Here is a 12,022-nt window from a genome sequence, read left to right as displayed (position 1 = left end):
GAAAAAAGTAGGAGAGTGTCTTATGATTTAACTGCTGTTCTGTAGGAATTTCAATGTATTCAGACATAAAAAAGTGTTTTTTTAAAAGGATCTCTCCAAAAGAAAAATAGGCCGGATTATTCCACACTCTACATGAACAGAACCACGAGCAGATCTGCTATTAAATAGATTAATAGATCATTAGTCATTAACAGTTGGAGAATTCTTTTTTCCTTCTCCCAAGGTTCCTTGTGTCTATATGTGTGTGATGATGTTTCTATGAAAAGAGTGCCTCACTGTATCAATTATTTGAGTGTACTGAGTCCTAATTTGTTTCAGGCACAGTGCTGAACTCTTTACACGCATCATCTCGTGTAAAACTTAAGATAATGTTTTCCCCAGTTGATACCATTGTTTCCACTGACACGAGAAAAACAAAACACAAACCATGGGATTTAGTAAAGTAGCCTTAGACCACATACCCACTGGCTGGCAGAGTTGGGATTAGAACACAGAGTAGCCTGACTCTGAAGGATGTGAGTTTAACCAGGGCTCCACGACTCTTTTTGGCTCCACCTAACCTTTCTGGGGATAGGAAAAAAACAGAGAAGAGAAAGTCTGGAATTCCTGCCCTCTGACAGGATGTGCTTGCTAATCACAGCTGTGGATGGGGAATGGTCGCGCCAAGGAAGTACTGAAGGGCTTCTGGGGACTCTATCTTAGTCTTCTGGGGGCAGCACCAACCCAGCAGGATACCACTCCTAGGATAAAGCCAGGAGGGATGACAGCTCTGGCCGTAGGGCCAACACTGCTGACAAAGTTGGTGGAGAGAATTAGTCCTCTATACGCTCCTGGGGGATGTGAAATGATTGGGATACTTGGGCCTCAGTCATGACCTCGTAGAGCCTTGGCCAGAGTCTACTGTTGGTGGCGCTGCCACTTACATCCCTTAGCTCATCACCAGGAAAGTCTGGGTGAGTAGACTAAGAAAATGGAATTGTAAGGATGGCCAGCAGGCACGTGGAAAGATGCTTAACATTGCTAATTAGATAAATGCCAATTAAAACTATACAGGGAGTTACCACTTCACATTGGTCAGAATGGCCATCATTTAAAAAAAATCTAGAAAGAACAAGTGCTGGAGGGGGTGTGGAGAAAAGGGAACCCTCCTACACTGTTGGTAGGAATGTAAATTGGAGCAGCCACTGTGGAGAACAGTATGTAGGTACTTCAAAAACTAAAAGTTATGCTATATGAAGTCAACATATAATCCAGCAATCCTACTTCTGGGCATACATCAACAAAACTGTAATTCAAAAAGATACACGCACCCTTTTGTTTATAGCAGCACTATTCACAAAAGCCAAGACATGGAAACAACCTAAACACTCACTGGTAGATGAATGGAAAAAGAAGAAGTGGTATAAAAAACGCAGCCATAAAAATGAATGAAATAATGCCATGTGTAGCAACACAGAGCTAAAGATGATCCGACTAAGTAAAGTAAGTCAGAGGGAGAAAGGCAAATACTGTACAATATCACCTATATGTGGAATCTAAAGTACGACTCAAGTGAACTCTTCTAAGAAACAGAAACGCAGACATACAGAACAGACTTGTGGTTGCCAAGATGGAGGGGGAATCGGGGGTGGATGGATTGGGAATTTGGGATTAGAAGATGATTATATGTAGCATAGACACTGTTCTGTATAGAGGGAAGCTGTTGTATATAGAACGGCTAAACAACAAAGTCCTGTTGTATAGCACAGAGAACTACATCCAATGGTAAACTACACTAAATCCCGTGGTAAACCGTAATGGAAAATAGCATGAAAAAGAATGTACACATATGTATAACTGAACCATTTCACCATGTAGCAGAAACTAACACAACATTGTAAATAAACTATACTCCAATAAAATAATTTTTTAAAAAAGGAAGAGGAAAGAAAATGGAGTTGATTCTGTAGGAGATGAGGTGCCATTGGAGATACCAGTAGCGACATTTCTGGCTGTGTACTCTCTGGTGAACATAGGGAATAGATTCCAGAGGACACACAGTTTGGGAAGGGATAAATCTACTATGTCGACATCGTGTGTCAACTTTATTTCATGTGAATTACAACAAGGTCCTAGACCAGGAGTGGATGGAGAAGAGCAGACATGTGTCTGAGGAGCCTTTGAGGTTCTAAAGGAGTTTTGGATTTTGAGAGCTGAGAAGAAAAGACACACGGGCCTCAGCTTGCAGGGTTGCTCTTCTCCAATCCATCTTTCAACTGGGGCCAGACAAACGACAAGTTTCTAAAACTTGTCATAGATGAAATTCACCTGCAGAATGAAATCCAAATTGCTCAGAGGATTGTGTACAGGCTGTCAAGTGCTGCTTCCTCTCTCCATTTCCACACCAATCTCCAGCCACAGACCCTGATTTTTCTCAATGGGCATCTTTTACTTCTCCTGGTCAATGCCTTGCACACACTGGTTTCTGAAGCCAGGAACACCTTTTTTCCCATGTCCCATAGTTAAGATTCTGTTCACTCCTCCTGAGCAGCTTAAATCACACCTCCTGTGGAAAGCTGTTCCTGATCTTCTTAATTTACGTAAGAGAAAATAAAGAACATTTTGATGTCATTCTCAGGGTTTCATATGTAATATTTCAAAATCCAAATCTATTCTTTTTCTTTGCTGGCTGAAACATCTCTGGACTCCCCTTTTCCTAGAGAGTAAAGTAGAGCTTTACTTTATACAGAAGAGTAAATGTTTGGCTAGCATGGCATTTATCAGAGTATTTTAAGAAACAAATATTTGCATGATAAAAAAAAATGAACTGAGACCCTGAAATACAATATTCAGGATATTAAACAATTGAGGTCTTAGACACAAAACTTTTACACTTTTTAAATTTAATTTTTATTGAGGCATAGTTGATTTACAATGCTATTGTGTTATTGTGTTATTTTCACAATTGTGTTATTTGTGTTAACACAAAATATTGTGTTATTTCCAGGTGTCCAGCAAAGTGAATCAGTTAAACACACACATATATCCACTCTTTTAGATTATTTACCTATATAGGCCATTACAGAGCATTGAGCAGAGCTCCCTGTGCTAGACAGTAGGTCCTTATTAGTTATCTATTTTCATATCTATTTGAACCATATTAGATTCTTAAAGAAGATGGAAGATTATTTCAATATAAATACATCAAAACATCACATAACATTGTAAGAAAAACACATTATTCTCCTCAAAGTCACCAAGGTGAATATAACATTTTAGGGCATTCTAATATGGAGAAATCTAGCAAATGGGAATACTGGGAGACCATGGAAGCTATCTATGGGCTTCCTGGTGGCTCTAGAGGTAAAGAACCTGCCTGCCAATGCAGGAGACACAAGAGATGCGGGTTTGATCCCTGGGTCAGGAAGATCCCCTGGAGAAGGGAATGGCTACCCACTCTAGTATTCTTACCTGGAGAATTTTATAGCCAGAGGAGCCTGGTGGGCTACAGTCCTTGATGTCACAAAGAGTCAGACATGACTGAAGTGACTTAGCACACATCATCACTGAAGCTATCTACAGTTGGTGTTAGCCGAAGAAGAAGAAAAAAAAAAATACAGTCCTTATTTGCAACAAAACAGCAGATGAATAAGTTTCATAATTATATTCAGTTTTTATATAAAATAAACAAGCTTTATTGAGCTGATCAAGATTTGTTTTTCTTCCATTCAGAGAATGTAACTTCTCTGCTTCCCTAGTGATGTGATGGAAATAAACACTGAACTGGAGATCCTGAAGCACCCATTCAGATTCTAGACCTTTCTAGGATTTTTCTTCTTTTTTTTTTTGCCTAGAGTAATGGTAGAAAACCCAGCCCAGCCCAGACTCTGATGTGTTCTGCATACCTTCCAGTCAATCCTTTTTCTCTCCCAGATCTGTTTCTTTGTGAAATGAGTCCTCATTATTTATGTAAATTGGTTTTAAATGAGAATGTTTAACTAAAAGATTTGATCTTAATATCATGACAGTTGCTATAAATATGGGTGTTCGGACTGCATGGTCTTCTTTCTTCTAATACGTTTACTTTTCTGATTTATTGTGGTTTTATTTTTAACATCTTCCTGAAAGGAAGGTGTGTGTTTGAAGTTTTTATTAAAATGTCTAGGCTATGAATGAGGGTAAAGTGATAGAAATAACCACTGGACCGGAGATCTTGAAGCACTCATTCAGATTCTAGATCTTTTGACATTAATTGAAAGATTAGGTAGGATTAACTCTTTACCTGTTACTGAGGAGTGAATAATGTTCATATTCATTTTCTAGGGCTATGTACCACAAACTGTGTGATGAAAACAGTTGAAATTTATTGCCTCACAGATTTGGAAGCTGGAGTCTGAAATCAAGGTGCCTCCAGGGCTGGTTCCTTCTGAGAGCTCTAAGGGGAAGGTTTGTTCCTGGGCTCTCTGCCTCGGAAATGTCCCATCTCCCTGAGTCTTTTCATGTCACCTCCCCTATGTGTGTCTGCCTCTGTGTCCAAATCCCCCTTTATATAAGCACACCGGCCAGACTGGATTAGGTGTGTGTGATTGTGTTAGTCACTCAGCCGTGTCCAACTCTTTGTGACTCCATGGATTTTAGCCCGCCAGGCTCCTCTGTCCATGCTGGAGTGGGTAGCCATTCCCTTCTCCAGGGGATCTTCCCAACCCAGGGATTGAACCGGGGTCTCCTGGGTCCATGGTGAAGCGGGTAGCCATTCCCTTCTCCAGGGGATCATGCCAACCCAGGGATTGAACCCAGGTCTCCTGCATTGTATGCAGATTCTTTACTATCTGAGCCACCAGGGAAACCACCAATCACACTGCATTAGGGCCCACCCTAACAACCTCACTTTAACTTGCTTACATCTGTGAAAACCATGTCTCTAAATAAGACACGTTCTAAGACGCTGGGATTTAGGACTCCAATATGCAGAATTCAACCCGTTACAATGTCCAACATCTTTCCTCTCAGCTTTAACATTTTGCCAAGGCCAGATATGTGCTAGTCTGTATCCCTGAGGTTATTTTAGTGAGAGAAACACAAACGCACCTGGGTTCAGCTGAATGGAAGGAATTTGTTAGTTCACAGAATCCAGAAGCAGGGAATGAGACACACCAGCCAGTCTCTCAAATGCTGGGAGGATTCTCTCTCCATTTGCTCAGCTCTGCTCTGTATCTCCTCTACTTCCCTAAATTAGAGATTGACTTCTTCCCTAACAAAAGAGTCTGATGGCCATCATCTTCAAGTCTTCCAAGGGTAAGGGAGGGGAGTTTGAACAATCACAGGGCAGGCACTCAAGGGGTCAGCTTGGACCAGGTGCTTCCCCCAGACTATGCCCCTGGAAAAGGGCAGTAATGGCTCCATCCACAAGGTTAGGTGGGGGTTCAGTTCAGTTCAGTCGCTCAGTCATGTCCCACTCTTTGCAACCCCATGGGCTGCAGCATGCCAGGCCTCCCTGTCCATCACCAACTCCTGGAGTTTACCCAAACTCATGCCCATTGAGTCAGTGATGCCATCCAACCATCTCATCCTCTGTTGTCCCCTTCTCCTCCCACCTTCAATCTTTTCCAACATCAGGGTCTTTTCAAATGAGTCAGCTCTTTGCATCAGGTGGCCAAAGTACCGGAGTTTCAGCTTCAACATCAGGTGGGAGGGGGATTGCTATTTCCGAGGAGAATGGTGGTCAATGAGGGAGGGAGTTTCAGAGAATTTGCTACTGTTGTGCCATTTAAAAATATGTCACTGGATTTCCCTAGTGGGAAATCCACCACCACTTCTTATTGAGACATCTGCCTGCCTGGTACAAATCAGGGGTATCCAGGCTGGAATAATCAGCTTGGCTGTGGAGGTTAAAATGAGCAGACAAGTTTGTTTAAAAAATTAATTTTTTTTGTTGTTAAATTGTTAAACTGTTAAACTGTTAAAACAGGCAAGTTTGTTAAAAACACTTGTTAAAACAGCAAGTGTGAATGCAGAAAGGGCACCTCAAGAAGGGAAGTTACACTGTGCAAAGGGCACTTGGGGATGAAGACGAGTGTGTGCCGGGCTGAGGGAGACACTGATCTGATCAGATATGACGAAAGATGCAAGAACAAAGGGCAGGCAGGGATGCTGAAGGATGCTTAACGGACGCACATTGCCCTGTACTGATTGGTGTCCGCCTGCTCCTCTAAACTTACAGAAACTGCGTGGGACCTTATTTGGAGATACAGCCTTTGCAAGTAGAATCATGTTAAAAGGAGGTCCCCACTGGCTCACCCTAATCCAGTGACTGCTGTCTTTTTAAGAGAAAGGAGAGGGAGATCTGGACACACAGGCACCCAGGGGGAATGCCATGGGACCATGAAGGATGCCATGGAGGGATGTAGATATTAATATAAGTGAAGAAATCTGGAGGGTTGCTGGCAACCACCAGAAGCTACAGGAAGCAAAGAAAGATTTCCCCCACCCCAGAGCCTTTGGAAGGAGCATTCCCCTGTCAACATCTTGATTTTGTACGTCTAGCCCCCACAACCATCAGAAAATTAATTTTTGGCATTTAAATGTGCCACCCAGTTTATAGTAATTAGATAGGATGGCCCTAGGAAAGCACCACTTTTTTTTTTTCTTTTTTAACTTCAGCTTTAAGCAGGAGCCTGTGAACACAGATATAATTCCTTTAGAGGAGGCTTACGACTTGTCTAGAAGTAAAAATTTAAGCCACTTAAACAATTAGAACCCAGAATTAAAATTCTGCAGTGGAGGTTTATGGCCGGTGCTGCTCCATTATAATGTTCTCTTTGGGGATCTGCTCAATTAGACTCAGGGAGTTGCTAATTTACACTTCTGTGTTGTCAGATAGTCTCAACTTTCAAGGTTGAAATCAAAGATGTATTGTTTAGAGAAGAAAACCTATATCAAAGACAGAATTTAATCAGAAAAATTGCTCTGAGAGTTCAACATAAGGTTTTAAGACACAATAAAAAGAACAAATAAACAACACAAAGCCCTAATTTTCCTTCTCTTTATACCTTCTCTTTCTTTTTTTTTCTTCTATAGGCTTTAATGTTTTCTTAATTCCAGAGTATTGCCCAATTTGGATGGGAAATATCAATTTCCTCTACTGAAATTCTTCAGATTGCTTCTCTAAATGTCAGTTGTATTGGGCTTTCCCTGAAAAAAAAAAATGCTGTCAGGGAAGCAGTTTGCAGATCAAGTATAAAACAGAAACCAGGAGGCTATTATTAGCTATGGAGAAGGCAGTGACTTGCTGGTTATATAAGTGAGACGACTGGTCGCATTCTGGGAATGAGGAGAGAAATGGAAAATTGATCAGTAAGGAAGATCTGAGCTGTTTTCTCATTATCTCTGTTTTTCCACCAAAAAAAGAAAAAGAGAGAGAAAAAACCCACAAAAAAACCAGCCCAGAATTGTGCTCTGACCATTCTGCCTGTCTTCTGTCATTTGAATCTAATCCACCAAAGAATCATATTTGAAACGTTTCAGGGTTGATTGTAAAATCCCAAGCTCAGGTCAGCGGACACAAGTGAGAAGTAAGAAGTCCAGCACCTCTGTATGGAAATGTATTTATATTGCACCCTACTTTTGCTGTGTTACGGTTTATAAAATCGCAGAAAACCCTTTCTCAAGTTTTTGTGTATTTCTTCACAGTTCATAACAATCTGTATGTTGGTGTACGATTTCTTTCCTAATTAGATTTTTTGGCATGTGAAAATGCAGGACTGCTTTAGTTCTGGCCCAGGGTTTTGTTTTTGTTTTCCTCCACCATTTTTTCTTCTTCTTTTGTTTATTTTTTTATTCAGCAGTGCTTTGGTGCTTCTGTGGTCATTTTCTTACCCTTGGCCATGACATACTTAGTTAATTTCTGGCAGACTCTTGCCTAATGCTTGTCAAATTCCATTTCTCTCTGTGTGTTTTCTTAGTATATAAAGCTCAACCATCACTCATTGTTTTTTGAAGATAATGTTGGTTGTGAGCCTGGAACGACTTGAATAAACTTGCAATAAATGACCCAATCCGAATGCAGAGAACAGTACACACGGGCACAAGCGATAACCCGTGCATGGAGACAGTATCAGTAAAAGCTGTCAGCGCCCCAGCAGAAACACAGAACTGCCATAGGCAACTCCTCATAATAGAACTTTTGCAGGAAACTGTTTCTTTTCGGTGGCATTGTTCTTAACAGCCTCCAAACACTCTCCCTCTAAAGGCACTCCACCTCCAATCACAAATTGACATTCTAAATGGGCAGATTGAAACACTTTTCAGCAAACCACTCAATTCTTAATCTCCTGAAAATTAAGGAACCAAATCTCCAGCTGGGAGAGATTCATAGCAGCAGCTTCCAAACAAGGTCATCTTCATGTTCTCTTTCCTCAAAGCACGCTCCTGTGTGCTTGTTCATATAATTAAGGACAAAAGGATGCTAGGCGCCAGCTTCCCAGCTGGCTCCAGTGGTAAAGAACCTGCCTGCCACCAGAGGGGATGTAAGAGATGTGGGTTCAGTCCCTGGGTTGAGAAGATCCCTTGGAGAAGGAAGTGGCAACCCATTCCAGCATCCTTGCCTGGAAAATCTATGAACAGAGGAGCCTGGTGGGCTACAGTCCATGGGGATGCAAAGAGTTGGACACGGCTGAAGCGACTTAGCACGCATGAATGCTAGGTGAGCAGTACACGGAAATGAAGTCATATGTGTCATCTGGTTGTCCGGAAAGGATAATAAATGAAGCCTGATAAAATTCCTAGGACTGTAACTTTGGTTCTACTGGTTTACACTAGATATGACAGAGGAACCTAGGAATTAGTTGTTTTTAGTCTGAGGAGTGTGCTTGCCTAGTTTTCCTAATCAGTCCAGCATTTTCTGAAGCGCATACAATGTCTTGAACTGGGAAAGTTCAAGAATTTGCTCCTAATAATTAAAAAAAATTGTATATGTATGTTTTAATCTTGAAATGTTTGGATGACTAGGGGAGTAAAAATAAGATCTATCAAATAAATAATAAATGGTACAGTTTGCTATTGTTTTTTAATGGCTAAGCCGTGTCTGACTGTTTGCGACCCCAGGGACTATAGCCCGCCAGATTCCTCTGTCCATGGGATTCTCCAGGCAAGAATATTGGAGTGGCTTGCCATTTCCTCCTCCAGGGGGTCTTCCCAATACAAGGATCAAATCTGCGTTTCTTGCATCTCCTGCATTGGCAGGCAGATTCTTTACTACTAAGCCACCTGGGAAGACAAGTGGTACAGTTACTCAAAAATAAATGAAGTAAGTGATAGAATGCCCTGTTTCTGGCCTGTGAATCTAAGCAGAGACACGATTGAGCTCTCCAGACTCCTGACCAATGAAAACTACAGGTTATAAATGTGTGTTGCTTTAAGCCACTGAGTTTGGGAGAATATATTAAAGCAGCAACAATAAGCTGATGCAATAGGCAGTTAGTGAGTAGTATTTTCTGGCTGAGTTGGTGACCTGTTCTGAGCTCGTCTGTTTCTGGGGTGGCTTGTGCCCTGTGACTCACTCACAGAGGACAGGCCTGACTCTGACCCATTAGATGTCTACTTCTGGAACCACGTGAATGGAGGGTTAGGGAGGAATGATTTCTCAGAGCATGTTCAGAGCAACTTTATAGAGGAAAAGACAGTGAATGTGGGGAAGAAAAATAGCATATGATTCCCATGGGAGCACCAGGATTCATCTTGAGAACAGATGGGCAGCCTCCTGAATACTACAGTCGAAACCTCCTTCTGTCCTATGACTCAGGAAACACCAGAGCTGAGTTACAGCGAAGAATCCCCTGTGGACCAGAGAACCTGGGGTGTACCTTCTGCAGGTGGAGATCTTCATTGGGCGTGTGCATCACCATCACCTCTGGAATTTGGTAAAAGTTCAGATATCTAGAATCCGCCCCAGGCTTAATACAGTATAATGTCTGGGGGTGAGGCCTGAACACATGTACTTTAAAATTATTTCACAGATGAATCTGATGCAAGCATTAGTCTGGAGTAGGAGGTGGGCTGGTAAACCCACTTTTCCTGTGAAGGGGTCAAATAGTAAATATTTTAGGCTTTATGGGCTACATGGTCTCTGTAGCAAATACTCAGGTCTGTCATTATAGAGGGAAGGTAGCCACAGACAGTTTGCATACAAACGGATGTGCTGACCATGCTTCAGTGAAGTTTTATTGGCAAAAGCAGATGGTGGGTTGGATTTGGCCCTGGGGCTGTAATTTGTGACTTCTGGTCTAGAGCAGGAGGATCTGTGCAGAGAAGCAGACCCAGAGGGAGCAGAATGCCCGGGAGGTCAGAGGCTGTGAAGAGAGATCCCAGCACCTGGTTGGGTGGGACAAGAAGGATAAACCCATAATTTGCTTAGAGAAAAGAAAAATGCCCAATGAAAAGCACACATTTCTAAGAAAACACAAGTATACAGTTAGCAGTCCTGTACACTTGACCTTATATTTTCTTTCCCCAGTTAAATTCTTGCTGTTGCTGTTTAGACTAAGTCATGTCTGACTCTTTCGTGACCCCATAGACTGTATCCTGCCAGGCTCCTCTGTTCATGGAAGATAACTTTACCATGATTGATGGAGGTAATAGAGGTGCCCAAAACCTTCCAAAGTTTCTTTGTGACCCTTTGGTTTTTAGTTCTCCAGGCAAGAATTCTGGACTGGGTTGCCGTTTCCTTTTCCAGGGGATCTTCGTGATCCAGGAATCAAACCCATATCTCTTGCTCTGCAGGCAGATTCTTTACCACTGAGCCACTTGGGAAGCCCAGCTAAATTTATAGTTTGGAGTTAAAAACCAAACAAAACAAAATACTGCATTTAAAAATAAAAAGAAGTAAAACTTGCCATTTACAACATCATGGGTGAGCCTGGAGGACATTATGCTAAGTGAGTTAAGCCAGACAGGGACAAATACTGCATGATTCCACTTACATGTGGCATTTAAAACAGTCAAACTCATAGAAACAAAATACAATAATGGATGCCAGGGGAGTTGGGGAAATTGGGAATTGTTTAATGAGTATAAAGTTAAACATTATACCCATGTTTAACTAGCTAGGCAAGATGAATAAATTCCAGAAACATAGTACCTACAGTAAACAACATAGCATCCAGGCATTTCAAAATTTAAGAGAGTAGACTTCATGTTGTGCTCTCACTGTATAGACTTCATGTTGTGCTCTCACTGTTAAAAAAAAAATCAAGAAACTTTGGAAGGTGTTGGGCACCTCTATTACTTTGATCAATCATGGTAAAGTTATCACAGGTGTTTGCATATGGACAAAATCATCTAATTACATATATCAAATACATACATTTATTTGTTTATCAATTATACTTAATAAAGTGGGTTAAAAATGTAAAAATGAAATTATGGTTTCAGATTTTTTTAATCACTTATCTACACCTGTTTTGTCCTTCACAAGTTTAGAGGAGTAAAACGTGAACAAAGTGTATTTTAAAAAGCTGAAGAATAAAGATAAAATTAGAGAAACAAAATATATTGTTTGTTTGTATTTGGAATTTAATATTCCAAGAAGAAAAAACTAAATGGTTACTTAAATTATCTGTTACTGCATGGAATAATCATAAAGTAAGGGCTATATATAAGATATGAACTTAAATGTCTTTGTGACCCCATGGATTGTAGCCTACCAGGCTCCCCTGTTTACCGAATTTTCCAGGCAAGAATGCTGGAGTGGTTTGCTATTTTTTTCTCCAGGGTATCTTCCTGATCTAGGGATTGAGCCCAGGTCTCCTGCACTGCAGGCAGACTCTTTACTGTCTGAGCCAACATGTAAGCTCAAAGGTATAGACTTAAATGTTAGAAAGATTGAATAGATTTTAAGTAGGTTGCCACTGAAAATAAGTGTGGATTCTCTTTTATTTATTTTTTTAAAAATTAATTTATTTATTTTAATTGGAGGCTAATTACTTTACAATATTGTAGTGGTTGTTGCCATACGTTGACATGAATCAGCCATGGGTATACATGTGTT

This window comes from Cervus elaphus, chromosome 27 (assembly GCF_910594005.1).
Source record: "Cervus elaphus chromosome 27, mCerEla1.1, whole genome shotgun sequence".
NCBI classification, from domain to species: Eukaryota; Metazoa; Chordata; class Mammalia; order Artiodactyla; family Cervidae; genus Cervus; species Cervus elaphus.
Note: the sequence above shows the minus strand (reverse complement) of the source record.